The following is a 15,944-nucleotide window of genomic DNA, read 5'->3' on the forward strand; positions in this document are numbered from 1 at the left end:
GCACAGCTGCTGTCACTGTTCTTTTGCTAGTCCCTCCTGTTGAGAGACCGTTGGAGCCAAGGCTCGCTGTCCCTCCCCCTAGAATTGTCACCACAAATTGTTCTCTCCCCTTTTCAGGTCTAGGGTGTGCCCCAAACACTGCACACGCATGCGCTGGCACCTTGACTAGCTGAGTGGCTATTTTTCCCGAAAGCTTGGATCCCTTCTTTGATCTTCGCTCGGCCCGTTCACTCCGCCCGGCCAAGGATGGGGTTGGTAGGTGACAGCTACATTCACTCCTGGTCCGCTACGCAGGCACTCTGTTGCTTTGGGCCAGCCCCCTTTGGCTCCTCCCTGGGAAATCTTTTCTCCCCTGCCTCTGGGCAAAGCAAAGCTCGGTACGCGCAGGAACGCTGCCTTACCTTCTCTTCCTCCCTGCCACCTTCAGTGTCGGGCAGGGGAAGTGCCAAATCCAGCTGTAGCTGCACCGCTGCCTCACGTTGCCGGAACCAGTCACCGGCAACCCCCGCAACTCATGGAGGGGCAGCCGGGCTGACGTGCAGGCGGGGCCTTCACGCCGATGGGCCACTTCTCTCCCCGCCGACATGGGAAACCACAGAGCTTCTACGCTGCTGGACTTCTTCTCCCCCTTCGCAGACACGTGGACAGCACACGTGGCTTCACGCAGGGTTTGCACTAAATCCTCGTTGCCAATGTAAAGATGCGAGGTAGGCCAAACAGATGGAGTTAACACAAAGTTTATTGCAGACAAACCCCGGTCCCCAGCAGGTAACTCGCTCAACTGACAACCATAGAATGTGGAACCCTGGATGTAGAGAACAGGCCAGGGCTACGTCCAAGGTTCCAAGGTTCCAATGCATTCAAATGCATTACATTACAACATCCTTCTGGCTGCATCCTCTTCAGGATCTCCATGGGCTGCACTGTTCCCTGCACAAGTCAGTTGGTCTCATAGGCTTTGGGTGCTCTTCCGCCAACTCGTTGCCAAATTAACATTCTCCTGGTCATAAGGTAATTAATGGATTGATTTTTTTTCAAGGGCCTTCGGTTTAGTCACCCTAATTGTGCTAGCGTCATCCAGACGTGGACCCCTTGCTCACTGTGTTCAGAGAGGCACAGCTCCACCTCACTGATGATGGCCAACAAGCTGAAACACGTGTATGGGGTTGCTGTTGGTACTCTTGTTCAGAAGGCAATTGCCATAGCATTTCGGTGCTGGACTGCCCATATGGGCGGGACAAAGACTGATATGCAAATGGATATTTCACATCTCTGAAAGGTACAGTGAGCTAAAATGTGGCTGCGTACTCTAGAGAGGGTACCATCCCATAGAACAGGCCATTATTTCCTTGCTCGATCTCATAGAGGGGCTCCCATAACTCATTTATTTATTACCATTTCAGACCAGGTTGGTAGAAAAGGAATGCTTCTTTATTAAGTCTTCGTTACAGATATAGATCAAATGTAGGAGGGAGGTAACAAGCATCCTTTTTTAGTTTCTGTCTTTCTGTGTACCAACCAGCACTCCAGGAATCCTCGGCACACTCCATTCCACTTGCAACATTCAATTCCAATACATTTCATGCAGCATCTCGGCTCACTGGACACATACATACACAGATCACTACAGAATGTGCCTTCAAGAACGGCTAATGATGGGAATAGTAATAACATACATTCTGTAAACCCTGTAATTCTGTGGTATGCTCTGATTTAGGCTCTTTTGCTAATGTCTTGCACGTCGTTCTGTCACTTGGTTGTCTGGTAAAGGCACCCACGGATCTCCTGGCTCTCAGAATCGCTCCATCACTGCCTCTGCTCGCAGATTTAGTGGTAATTAATTCACCGGCTCTTCATTGCTGGATCAACTATTTCTTTCTCAAAGTTAAATGATATGTTTTACCCTTTACAAGATGAATGGAATCTAGATCCTGCCTGAGCGGTCTTTCAAAAGGAACAATCTTTCTTGACCCCAAATGAGTGGCAATAAGTCGATTTAGTTCTAAATTCAGATCCATGTAGAATATTGGGATACATATCAAGGCTAGGACACGTTTGTGAAATGGAACTAGGTGAACAGGTATGATTGTCGCTAAGTGATAACGAAACAAAAATTTCCATATCTTTGATTGTAAATGAACTCAAGGTAGACTCCAAATTGAGAAAGTGGGCAGGGACCCCATATTCAGTTTACATACAAATGCGTGTAAATCTGCATTCATGGAAACAATGCCATAGTTCTAACATGGTGCAGTGCCTTGGACTTTTCTGTGGTTAGAGCCAAATTTGACAAGTTTGCAATTATTGGTTGTGACCCCAGTTTGCATGTCGATTCTGTCTCAATAATCTAATCCTCATTTTGTTTCTGAAATCTTTTAATCCCTGCCGTCTCCTTTTCCATGTACATCTATTCATTTTTCCATAATACGTCCAATGGCGTCCTTTCTGATGGCTCCGTTTGAGGATCCTTTCTCTAAAAAAAGCACCTTAGGATTCACCTGCTTTAGATTGGTCATTTTACCTACTAGCCGATTAGTCATCATCAGAGTTCTTTGGTGTAGCGTGATTTTTAGATGATGGATGAATAGTGATCAAAGCCTTTTGCAAATGGGAATACTGTTCATTTCATAATACTTTTGATCTCTAATACTTTTTTGTATTTCACTCTATTGAAAAACACTTCAGTTTAGGGGTTTAAATGTAGATACTTAAAAAAATATTTCCCTTGAGCAAATTAAGCATAACCATGGTCTTTCACATGTAAATTGATGTTTCATGTAACAAAATGTCCCATTCCTGGTCAACATCAGGTTCAGAGTTATCCTGTGTAGGGAAAATGCCAGTTTTCTTAGCTAGATGTTTGGAAAATTCTGTGCAGAAGCCCACCAAAGGACGGTGAACAAAGGAACCAAACCTGGTTTGGCGCGCAGAGTAAAACACAAGAAAGACCTTTACAAAAAGAAATGGCAATAAACCCATCCGGAACCAAATAAAAATAAAAGGGGTCCAGCGGGTTACAGTTTGAGGCTACCACCATAGCCTCTAACGTTACGGAGTCTATTGTCATAGCTCGCGGTAGAATAAAAATGGTAGATACCACTGCCACCAGCCAAATCTTAGAGAAAGGGGAACGAAATAATGTTCCTTGAGAAACGGACAAAAATGGATAACTATTAACCCTTCCACTACTCTATTGGAAGATAGGTTGTATTGGGTCTGTAGATTTAAAAAGTCTAGTAAAGTCAATGGCAACTTTACATGTTCTGGGAGACAGTAGTCAGTCCCAGAAAAAGGAGTTTAAAGTGGGAAGTCTGAAAAAGAAAACCCTGTAACACTGCACTTAAGGTGCTGTGCGACACACAGTAAAATGATGATGCCTATGGAGTGTGTGAGACTCCATAGTCCATGAGCAAAAATGTACAACACACAGCCAAAACACATGTAAGAGTGGGAAAAAAGGTTCACACGCCTACCAGGTGAAAAAATAAATCCTAGAAATACAGCAAAGCTGCTGAGGGACTCAATAGGTAAGGGAAATTAGCAATTCTGGAGAATTCTCCCTAACACCCGTCCCCCCCAGGCTAAGGGACAGGAGGATTTAATCCACTCCTGGAGGAATCTCTTTACTCTAGTCTGTTACAATCATCCTAGAGAGACGATCAGCATTCTGGTGGTGACATCCTGACCAGTGCTCAATGGTGAAATCAAACCCTTGCAGGCAGATTGACCATTTTAGTAGTTTTGGGTTTTCCCCTTTATTTACATTAACCATCTCAAGGGTTGGTGGCCTGTCTGAATCACAAAAGTAGATCCATACAAGTATGGCCTAAACGTCTTCAGAGACCACACAATAGCAAAGCATTCATGCTCAATGGTTGCCCACCGTGTTTCTGGTTCCTTCAGCTTCCTGCTGATGAAGCAAATGGGGTTTTCCCTACCTTTCTCATCCAGTTGACTAAGGTCTGCACCTATACCTGGATTGGAGGCATCTGTCTGCACAATGAAGGGTTGGTGATAATCGGGAGCTCTTAGGACTGGAGCTTGACAAAGGGCTTTCTTCATGTTTTCAAAGGCTTGAGTGCATTCCTCATTCCATCTAACCTTTTTAGGGAATGTTGGAGAGGAGACTACATTCAAAGCAGAAGCTATGGTCCCATAGTTCTCGATAAAATTCCTGTAGTACCCGGTGAGACAGAGGAAGGTTCTCACCTGGGTTTGAGTAGTAGGGGTGGCCCAGTTTTGTACCGCTTGTACTTTGCTAGGCAATGGCCTTATTTCACCTCCTCATACCTCATTACTAAGGTAGACCACTTTGCTCTGACCAATTTGACATTTGCTTGCCTTTATGGTCAGATGGGCCTGCTCAAGAGCCTGCAATACATATCCCGAATGGTCAACATGTTCTTTCCAAGTAGGGCTGAACACTGCTATGTCATCCAAGTATGCCATGCAGAGGTCCTCCATCCCAATCAGAACTTGATTGACCATCCTTTGGAATGTAGCAGGTGCATTCTTTAATCCAAAAGGCATAACCGTAAACTGGTAGAGGCCTGCTGGGGTTGAAAATGCAGTTTTCTCCTTGGCATGGTCTGTCGGGGCTATTTGCCAATAGCCTGACGTCAGATCAAATGTACTGAGGTACTTGGCTGCACCAAGTTTATCCACCAGTTCATCTGTCCTTGGTAAAGGATGGGCATCAGTCTTTGTGACTGCATTTAGAGCTCTATAGTCCACACAGAATCTCGACTTCTTGGATTCTGCCTTTGGTACTAGATCAACTGGACTAGGCCATGGACTGGTAGATGGCTCTATAACCCCGAGATAAAGCATCTTGTTGACCTCTTCCTTTATGCGGGTTCTTACATGGTCTGCCGTTCTGTAACCTCTGCTTTTCACAGGTAAACAGTCACCAGTTAGAATGTCATGCTGGCCCCAAGGGGTCAAGACTGGTGAAAGTGAAAACAGGGAGCCAAACTGATTTAACAGAAACTTGCACTCCTCCTGTTGTTCAGATGTCAGATTAGAAGAGAGATTAACTCTCTCTAATGGGGACTTACATTACCGCCGAACTTGTGATCCGGCGCTATTAGCACCGGGGAGTTCGGCGCTAGGGCTAATACCGCCAGCGCTAATAGCGTTACTGTTACCGCCCAAGTCGTGATGAGGCCCTTTAAGTCTGCAGATCTCGCTTCCCCCAAACCCGACAGGCTCCTACGTCAGGATTATCATAGCCTTCAACTTCCGACGCTTGATCTTCAAGTTTCCAGACGCTCGCTATAATTTCAAAAGGTAACTGCAGCAAAACGAAGTCGGATCATCCGGAGCTCATCAAGAAGCGCGTCCTCTCCCATGGCTAGTTAGCCATGCCCCCCAAACGTCCCTTTGTTGTCTCTGAGTTACCTCTTGGACTACTCAATGGCCCTTGCTATCTCAATTATCTTAGGGGAGGATTTTTTTCATTCCAAAGCCTCTCCCTCACCCTGGAGTCACTGGTCTTCATCATTACTTGGTCATGATGTAGTCATCCAGCACACCTGTCAATTTGCAAGAGGAAATGAGTGTCTGCAATGCAGTTATGCCATCTATTCCTTCACCTACAGCCTGAGTCCAGGAAATGAAGTGATATCTCTCCAAGACTACGTTTGGTCTCTTTCCGAACCACACCTCCAGTTTTTTTTAGTGCTGTCTCGTATGTCCTTACTGCACCCTCACTTCCTTCCCCTTCGCCATCTGTCGTGGCTCGCACCTCTTCACCAGGAAGGTGCCTGAATAGTCTCAGACCCTCTGTTTCTAGGCAGTTCAGCAGTGCTGCTTCCTTGTCGTCGTCACTTTACCTGGTACCACCTGCTGCTCTCAAATATACTTTGAAGGTATCCACCCAAAGATCCCAAGGAATGGGAGGATCTCCAGGTTTAGGAAGGAAGGCTGGGGGCAGCCGGGTGTTATTTTGCTGCATTTTGGAAGTGCTCTTTTGCACCTTCGTCACACCTGCTCCTTGCAATGCACAGCTGCTGTCACTGTTCTTTTGCTAGTCCCTCCTGTTGAGAGACCGTTGGAGCCAAGGCTCGCTGTCCCTCCCCCTAGAATTGTCACCACAAATTGTTCTCTCCCCTTTTCAGGTCTAGGGTGCGCCCCAAACACTGCACACGCATGCGCTGGCACCTTGACTAGCTGAGTGGCTATTTTTCCCGAAAGCTTGGATCCCTTCTTTGATCTTCGCTCGGCCCGTTCACTCCGCCCGGCCAAGGATGGGGTTGGTAGGTGACAGCTACATTCACTCCTGGTCCGCTACGCAGGCACTCTGTTGCTTTGGGCCAGCCCCCTTTGGCTCCTCCCTGGGAAATCTTTTCTCCCCTGCCTCTGGGCAAAGCAAAGCTCGGTACGCGCAGGAACGCTGCCTTACCTTCTCTTCCTCCCTGCCACCTTCAGTGTCGGGCAGGGGAAGTGCCAAATCCAGCTGTAGCTGCACCGCTGCCTCACGTTGCCGGAACCAGTCACCGGCAACCCCCGCAACTCATGGAGGGGCAGCCGGGCTGACGTGCAGGCGGGGCCTTCACGCCGATGGGCCACTTCTCTCCCCGCCGACATGGGAAACCACAGAGCTTCTACGCTGCTGGACTTCTTCTCCCCCTTCGCAGACACGCGGACAGCACACGTGGCTTCACGCAGGGTTTGCACTAAATCCTCGTTGCCAATGTAAAGATGCGAGGTAGGCCAAACAGATGGAGTTAACACAAAGTTTATTGCAGACAAACCCCGGTCCCAGCAGGTAACTCGCTCAACTGACAACCATAGAATGTGGAACCCTGGATGTAGAGAACAGGCCAGGGCTACGTCCAAGGTTCCAAGGTTCCAATGCATTCAAATGCATTACATTACAACATCCTTCTGGCTGCATCCTCTTCAGGATCTCCATGGGCTGCACTGTTCCCTGCACAAGTCAGTTGGTCTCATAGGCTTTGGGTGCTCTTCCGCCAACTCGTTGCCAAATTAACATTCTCCTGGTCATAAGGTAATTAATGGATTGATTTTTTTTCAAGGGCCTTCGGTTTAGTCACCCTAATTGTGCTAGCGTCATCCAGACGTGGACCCCTTGCTCACTGTGTTCAGAGAGGCACAGCTCCACCTCACTGATGATGGCCAACAAGCTGAAACACGTGTATGGGGTTGCTGTTGGTACTCTTGTTCAGAAGGCAATTGCCATAGCATTTCGGTGCTGGACTGCCCATATGGGCGGGACAAAGACTGATATGCAAATGGATATTTCACATCTCTGAAAGGTACAGTGAGCTAAAATGTGGCTGCGTACTCTAGAGAGGGTACCATCCCATAGAACAGGCCATTATTTCCTTGCTCGATCTCATAGAGGGGCTCCCATAACTCATTTATTTATTACCATTTCAGACCAGGTTGGTAGAAAAGGAATGCTTCTTTATTAAGTCTTCGTTACAGATATAGATCAAATGTAGGAGGGAGGTAACAAGCATCCTTTTTTAGTTTCTGTCTTTCTGTGTACCAACCAGCACTCCAGGAATCCTCGGCACACTCCATTCCACTTGCAACATTCAATTCCAATACATTTCATGCAGCATCTCGGCTCACTGGACACATACATACACAGATCACTACAGAATGTGCCTTCAAGAACGGCTAATGATGGGAATAGTAATAACATACATTCTGTAAACCCTGTAATTCTGTGGTATGCTCTGATTTAGGCTCTTTTGCTAATGTCTTGCACGTCGTTCTGTCACTTGGTTGTCTGGTAAAGGCACCCACGGATCTCCTGGCTCTCAGAATCGCTCCATCACTGCCTCTGCTCGCAGATTTAGTGGTAATTAATTCACCGGCTCTTCATTGCTGGATCAACTATTTCTTTCTCAAAGTTAAATGATATGTTTTACCCTTTACAAGATGAATGGAATCTAGATCCTGCCTGAGCGGTCTTTCAAAAGGAACAATCTTTCTTGACCCCAAATGAGTGGCAATAAGTCGATTTAGTTCTAAATTCAGATCCATGTAGAATATTGGGATACATATCAAGGCTAGGACACGTTTGTGAAATGGAACTAGGTGAACAGGTATGATTGTCGCTAAGTGATAACGAAACAAAAATTTCCATATCTTTGATTGTAAATGAACTCAAGGTAGACTCCAAATTGAGAAAGTGGGCAGGGACCCCATATTCAGTTTACATACAAATGCGTGTAAATCTGCATTCATGGAAACAATGCCATAGTTCTAACATGGTGCAGTGCCTTGGACTTTTCTGTGGTTAGAGCCAAATTTGACAAGTTTGCAATTATTGGTTGTGACCCCAGTTTGCATGTCGATTCTGTCTCAATAATCTAATCCTCATTTTGTTTCTGAAATCTTTTAATCCCTGCCGTCTCCTTTTCCATGTACATCTATTCATTTTTCCATAATACGTCCAATGGCGTCCTTTCTGATGGCTCCGTTTGAGGATCCTTTCTCTAAAAAAAGCACCTTAGGATTCACCTGCTTTAGATTGGTCATTTTACCTACTAGCCGATTAGTCATCATCAGAGTTCTTTGGTGTAGCGTGATTTTTAGATGATGGATGAATAGTGATCAAAGCCTTTTGCAAATGGGAATACTGTTCATTTCATAATACTTTTGATCTCTAATACTTTTTTGTATTTCACTCTATTGAAAAACACTTCAGTTTAGGGGTTTAAATGTAGATACTTAAAAAAATATTTCCCTTGAGCAAATTAAGCATAACCATGGTCTTTCACATGTAAATTGATGTTTCATGTAACAAAATGTCCCATTCCTGGTCAACATCAGGTTCAGAGTTATCCTGTGTAGGGAAAATGCCAGTTTTCTTAGCTAGATGTTTGGAAAATTCTGTGCAGAAGCCCACCAAAGGACGGTGAACAAAGGAACCAAACCTGGTTTGGCGCGCAGAGTAAAACACAAGAAAGACCTTTACAAAAAGAAATGGCAATAAACCCATCCGGAACCAAATAAAAATAAAAGGGGTCCAGCGGGTTACAGTTTGAGGCTACCACCATAGCCTCTAACGTTACGGAGTCTATTGTCATAGCTCGCGGTAGAATAAAAATGGTAGATACCACTGCCACCAGCCAAATCTTAGAGAAAGGGGAACGAAATAATGTTCCTTGAGAAACGGACAAAAATGGATAACTATTAACCCTTCCACTACTCTATTGGAAGATAGGTTGTATTGGGTCTGTAGATTTAAAAAGTCTAGTAAAGTCAATGGCAACTTTACATGTTCTGGGAGACAGTAGTCAGTCCCAGAAAAAGGAGTTTAAAGTGGAAAGTCTGAAAAAGAAAACCCTGTAACACTGCACTTAAGGTGCTGTGCGACACACAGTAAAATGATGATGCCTATGGAGTGTGTGAGACTCCATAGTCCATGAGCAAAAATGTACAACACACAGCCAAAACACATGTAAGAGTGGGGAAAAAGGTTCACACGCCTACCAGGTGAAAAAATAAATCCTAGAAATACAGCAAAGCTGCTGAGGGACTCAATAGGTAAGGGAAATTAGCAATTCTGGAGAATTCTCCCTAACACCCGTCCCCCCCAGGCTAAGGGACAGGAGGATTTAATCCACTCCTGGAGGAATCTCTTTACTCTAGTCTGTTACAATCATCCTAGAGAGACGATCAGCATTCTGGTGGTGACATCCTGACCAGTGCTCAATGGTGAAATCAAACCCTTGCAGGCAGATTGACCATTTTAGTAGTTTTGGGTTTTCCCCTTTATTTACATTAACCATCTCAAGGGTTGGTGGCCTGTCTGAATCACAAAAGTAGATCCATACAAGTATGGCCTAAACGTCTTCAGAGACCACACAATAGCAAAGCATTCATGCTCAATGGTTGCCCACCGTGTTTCTGGTTCCTTCAGCTTCCTGCTGATGAAGCAAATGGGGTTTTCCCTACCTTTCTCATCCAGTTGACTAAGGTCTGCACCTATACCTGGATTGGAGGCATCTGTCTGCACAATGAAGGGTTGGTGATAATCGGGAGCTCTTAGGACTGGAGCTTGACAAAGGGCTTTCTTCATGTTTTCAAAGGCTTGAGTGCATTCCTCATTCCATCTAACCTTTTTAGGGAATGTTGGAGAGGAGACTACATTCAAAGCAGAAGCTATGGTCCCATAGTTCTCGATAAAATTCCTGTAGTACCCGGTGAGACAGAGGAAGGTTCTCACCTGGGTTTGAGTAGTAGGGGTGGCCCAGTTTTGTACCGCTTGTACTTTGCTAGGCAATGGCCTTATTTCACCTCCTCATACCTCATGACTAAGGTAGACCACTTTGCTCTGACCAATTTGACATTTGCTTGCCTTTATGGTCAGATGGGCCTGCTCAAGAGCCTGCAATACATATCCCGAATGGTCAACATGTTCTTTCCAAGTAGGGCTGAACACTGCTATGTCATCCAAGTATGCCATGCAGAGGTCCTCCATCCCAATCAGAACTTGATTGACCATCCTTTGGAATGTAGCAGGTGCATTCTTTAATCCAAAAGGCATAACCGTAAACTGGTAGAGGCCTGCTGGGGTTGAAAATGCAGTTTTCTCCTTGGCATGGTCTGTCGGGGCTATTTGCCAATAGCCTGACGTCAGATCAAATGTACTGAGGTACTTGGCTGCACCAAGTTTATCCACCAGTTCATCTGTCCTTGGTAAAGGATGGGCATCAGTCTTTGTGACTGCATTTAGAGCTCTATAGTCCACACAGAATCTCGACTTCTTGGATTCTGCCTTTGGTACTAGATCAACTGGACTAGGCCATGGACTGGTAGATGGCTCTATAACCCCGAGATAAAGCATCTTGTTGACCTCTTCCTTTATGCGGGTTCTTACATGGTCTGCCGTTCTGTAACCTCTGCTTTTCACAGGTAAACAGTCACCAGTTAGAATGTCATGCTGGCCCCAAGGGGTCAAGACTGGTGAAAGTGAAAACAGGGAGCCAAACTGATTTAACAGAAACTTGCACTCCTCCTGTTGTTCAGATGTCAGATTAGAAGAGAGATTAACTCCTTCTATTTTCTCATCCAAAGGTTGTCCCCTGAGGAGATAAGGTAGTGGTTCACTCTCCTCCTCCTCTTGAGCTGAAGATAGAAGCAGAGGTCCCACTTCTGGTCTCGAGAGATATGCCTTCATACTGTTGGTGTGAAAGACTATCTGGTGTGCCTAAGTCCACCAGATAGTTCTCCTCTCCAAGTTTTCCCACAACCTCGAAGGGTCCTATCCATTTGTCCTGCAAGGCCCTCTATCTTGTTGGCACCATAACTAGTACCAGCTGGTCTTGAGCAACCTCAGCCATGTTGGCCTTCTGGCCATGCCAATGTTTGACCAGAGCCTGACCTGCTTTCAAGTTATCACTAGCTCCTGCCATCATGTGTGAAATCCTCCTCCGGAGACCTATCACAGACAGTCACTCTGACTGGCTTGGGGAAGGAGCACTCTCCAACCCCTTAATCAGGGCCAAAGGACCTCTGACTGGATGGCCAAAAAGAAGTTCAAAGGGACTATATCCAACTCCCTCCTGAGGGACTTCTCTATAAGCAAAGAGAAGGCATGGCAGTAGAAGGTCCCACTTTCTTTTAATGGGTTCTTCCAAAGCACCTTTCATAATCTTTCTACCAGTCCATTGGTTTGTGGATGGTAGGCTGTAGAGAACGTGTAAGTGACAGCACAGTTTTTCCACATGGCTTGCATGTAGTGGGACATATAATTGGATCCCTTGTTGGATATCACTTTCTTAGGAAACCCTACTCTGGTAAAAATACCAAGTAGGGCCTTAGCCACAGCCTGAGCTGTAACAGTTCTCTTAGGTATCGCCTCAGGATATCTAGTAGCATGGTCTACTACGACCAGGATAAACCTGTTTCCTGAAGATGTGGGAGGGTCAAGGGGACTAACAATGCCGATGCCCACCCTCTCAAAAGGAACTCCCACCACTGGGAGAGGCACCAATAGTGCCACATTCTTGGCTCCACTCTTGCCAGAAGTTTGGCAAGTGTGACAGACCTACAGAATTTGCCAACTTCTGCACCCATCTTAGGCCAGTAGAAGTATAAAGAGAGCCTTTCCTTGGTCTTTTTGAAACTCAAGTGACTAGCCAAAGGTATCTCATGGGCCAACTGTAGGAACTGGAGTCTGTTTTCTAGGGGCACTACAAGTCTTTTGCAGTCCCCAGGGATAGACTCAGTCAGTGTTTTATTTTTTTTCTCACGGATTGACGAAAGTTGGAAGTTTTAGGGCTTTGTTTGGGTCATCGTAAATGTGCGATCGGGTAGGAGAATTTCATCCATGCGTCTGCTCTTGTGGGTCCCCATTTTCTTCTCGGGTGCAGCTTTCCAGATGGGCTTGTGTGGCTTCATGGTCCATGGAGTGTCTTCCGCGGTCGTGTCCAGGTGGGAGCTCTGACCAGTCTCCTTCTATGTCGGATACTTCTTCGCAGGTAAGTATTCAATTTTTGCTAATTCCTATGTCTCCTTCCATATATTCGCTGACAATGTATAATAAAGAAGTGTCACTGGAAGCGCTCAGCAACTGAACATCCATTCTTTCTGCGGGCAAGTTTGTATTGTTTGCTGCTTGTGGTTCAGTGGAAGGTTTGTCGTATGTTGATAAATATGTCAACAGGTCCAGGGTTCTCTTGTCTGCTATTTCCTGTTCTTTGGAACTACTCGGTTATTCAGTTGGCTTATGGCCATGTGGGTTGAGTCCTTTGTTTTTTTTTGGGCAGTAGGTTTAGTCTCTTTTATTGTCGCAGCTTTGCTCGATGTTAATGTTAAAGTTAGGTTTCTTAGGAATGCTTGTGAGCCTTTCCTGGATGGTTTGATGGTGTTTTTTATTTCCCCCTGTAGGTTATTGGTTTTCTTTCCATTAGTAGTCATGTTTTATTTTTGTCTGATCAAATATCGGGGAAAGCATCTGCGATAGATCTGGCTGACCGTGTTTTTTCTTGTTCAGTGTGTCCCTTGAGACGAGGTGCCAATTTGTCAGCATTAGTATCGGTGTGTTCAGTAGTCTTTGATGGAACAGATGAGGTGTGGGGCAGTGGAGTTTGTACTGCAGTTGAGGACATGGTGTTTGTGATCGTCGGGTTGTTTTCAGGATTTCCCTTTGTTGTTGCTGCGTGAGATGTGGTTTTTCTCAGAATGTGCTCTTGATTGTTTGGTTTTTCTTGTTGTTTTGTCAGGAGTAGGTTACTAAGCATAGTGGCGATTTGCGCCTTGTCCATTCGATCTTGCCTGGCAACATTAAATAAGCGATTCTGCCAATTGTTGCTGATTTCAGCCTCAGTGTCCATTCGGGTTTGGATCTTGTTAGCGAACGTCTCCATGTGTATTTGTTTGGTATGAATCATCGCGATTAGGGTGGCTTGATCGCGCATTGCTTCGTTGATGGATTCATAAAGTTTGATGAACGGAATTAAGGCCAGGGAGCAGTTATCATTGTGCTTTGTAGCTCAGCCATCGTTGTTCGCAGTCGGGTATTGCATTCTTCCTTCAGGGAATCACATAGGCATTTAGGTTTCGTCTGGGTTTGGGTTTCTTGTGCAGTATATATCTTTTTGTGTAGTTGGGTATAATCCCCGCTTTGCATGGATAATACAATGTTGTCTTGTGAGCAAGGGCTGGTCACTGTTTTTCCAGATTTGGTAGAAAAGCACCCTTCAAGGTCTCTTGAAATGGGCCTAATATAAGGGAGGCTTCCGAATACTTAGTTTCTCTTTTCTTGATGATTCATGATCAGCTCGATCTCAGTGATGTTGAGAGAGAGTCGGGCAGCGCGTTGTTTTTCCAGATTGGTCGAGGAAGCGCCGCAATTGGTACTGTTCAGTTGTTGTTTATTGTAGTTTTGTTTCTTTGGCTTGAAGTGCCCTTCTCTTTTGTGCCATCAGGGGTGTAGTCATCGGATCTTTTGTATTGTAGGCTGCTGCTGTTTTATTTTCAGCCTTTGCATGTTTGTGTTGATTCTCAGTTAGCTCTTCTTGGGTTTCCCTGTTGTGATGTTGGTGGAGCGAGGGGAGATCCCCAGTGGTTCGTCACTTTTGCTGTATTTTTGTTTTTTGTTGTCTGTTTTATTGTGTAGATTTAGGGACGAGATAGGAAACCATGCTTTGTGATCTCTCTGATGAGGCTCAACTGGTGAGTTATTGGGTGAATTAGTGGTTTCTGGCATTTTTTATCATTTGTTCTCTGTTGGAAATCATGGGGAAATTGCCATTCGAAGAAGGATTAGTCTGGGCTTCCTCGACATCTTGGGGGGCGTGTCTTCTGCAGCAAAATCGTTGTTATTGTTTGTTTTTGCATTTAAGTGGCACCCAATGGAGGCGCGTGTCAGCCGAAGTTCATCACCTTCTTCATTGACCATGTTGTTCTGCTGCCACTGTGGCGTGAGAGTGTCACTATATTCGCTTACCAGTGGAAAATTGATGGAACCTAGAGTTCCTTCTTGCATGTCAGTGGCAAAAGGGAGATTAGAGTTCAGCTGAAATGTCGTATCTGCGGAAGTTATGAATTCGCTCTTGGGGGTTGCTGGGAAAGAGTAATTTTGCACGTTGCCTGGTGCGGAGAGCAGATGGACAGCCATGGTATGGCGCAAGTGCAAAGCGGGCATAGATGGAGGGAATAGCGAAACAAATAGGTCAGGGGGCGGGATTTCAGAGAAATGTATGTTCCAGCGTAAGCAGAGGCTTGCCGGGCGGTCCGGGTAAAGTTCAGGGAGAGGGGGGGGGGGTGGGCCTCTTTCGGCGGGCGGGGGGAGGCTCGGCAACAGTAAATCTCTGCAGCACTTTCCGAGTGTGTTTAGGCTGGCCTCCTGGGAGTCTCCCCAAGTATGTTATAGCAACTCTTTCGACAAGTGGAAAGTGAGAAAAAAAGAGCCGAAAGAGTAAAATGAAATTGATAGGCTGTTGAAGGCACAGGACAGCACGACGCGAGCCGGAATTCAAAGGGGCATCCCCCGCAGTCTCCCACTCGTACAATAGTCTCAGTTGGGTTTGTTCCGCTATCCCGCTTACCCGCAGGTCAGGTGAGAGCGAGCTACGAGCTGGATCAAAGGGGCATCTCCCGCTCGTAAAATAGTTTCAGTTGGGTTTGTTCCGCTATCCCGCTTACCCGTAGTTCAGGTGAGGCGGTGGTCCAACGCCTGTGGAGGCTTTCACACGACTTCGCCTTTATCTCCAGGCGGTGTCTCCGCTGCTCCACTTGCCACTCCCTGCATGCATAAATGCTGGAATTCTGGAATGCTCGGTGTCCAACTATCACTGGCCCACAGAGCCCAAAGACCAAAAGACTCTGCTGCCATACTCCGCGGTCCGCTCTGTGGTTTTCTGGGGTTTAGTAGGCAGAGGCAAAGAAAGAGGACTGGACTGCTCACGGTGCTCCAACACAGTTCTGGAAATTTGCAGCGACTGATTTGCCAAAAGACTCTAATGCCAGACTCCAGACTTACAAAATAGGACGGACAGAAGTGTTGGCAAGGGGCGAATACCACATCTCACCATTGGGTGTCCCCATCCCACTCCCCGAGGACCCCTCATTCGGGAGAATTCCCCCGCCCCTGCACTGGTACACACCCAGGGACTGGTTCCAAAGACGATGGCCGTGCCCTGGCCACCTTAGTGACAAATGCCCGGGGACTAGCTAGTGAGACACCCTTTGGTTTCTCACAGGCATGTTTAATAAGTTTTATAGATAGTAGTAGTGATTGATGTTGTGTTTGGGTTGCATTAAGTAGCTTGTAGAAGATGCTGTTTCATTATTAAAGCTTTTAGCAGCAGCTGAAAAGGTAGCTGAGGGGTCCAGCAGTGAGGTAGGGTAAGACTCCTCTTGTAGTAACACGAAGGCTGTACTCCGCATCAGCAAGAGTTCTGCCATGTTGGGACAGACCAGTTAGAAACTGTAGCCTCTGGAAGTTAGAGAAT

At 46.1% G+C, this 15,944-nt stretch overlaps 1 protein-coding gene across 1 annotated transcript in view; it reads right to left on the reverse strand.

Annotated features, from left to right (window-relative positions):
* CRADD (CASP2 and RIPK1 domain containing adaptor with death domain) overlaps positions 1 to 15,463 on the reverse strand; it is a 122,350-nt gene extending 106,887 nt beyond the window's left edge. Inside the window, exon 1 of the transcript XR_011303396.1 lies at positions 15,136 to 15,463. The gene's annotated coding sequence lies outside the window, so the exon portion shown is untranslated. The remainder of the gene's footprint in view (positions 1 to 15,135) is intronic.
* Positions 15,464 to 15,944: the final 481 nt, after the last annotated feature.

This window comes from Ambystoma mexicanum, chromosome 2q (assembly GCF_040938575.1).
Source record: "Ambystoma mexicanum isolate Mex_15411 chromosome 2q, UKY_AmexF1_1, whole genome shotgun sequence".
NCBI lineage: Eukaryota > Metazoa > Chordata > Amphibia > Caudata > Ambystomatidae > Ambystoma > Ambystoma mexicanum.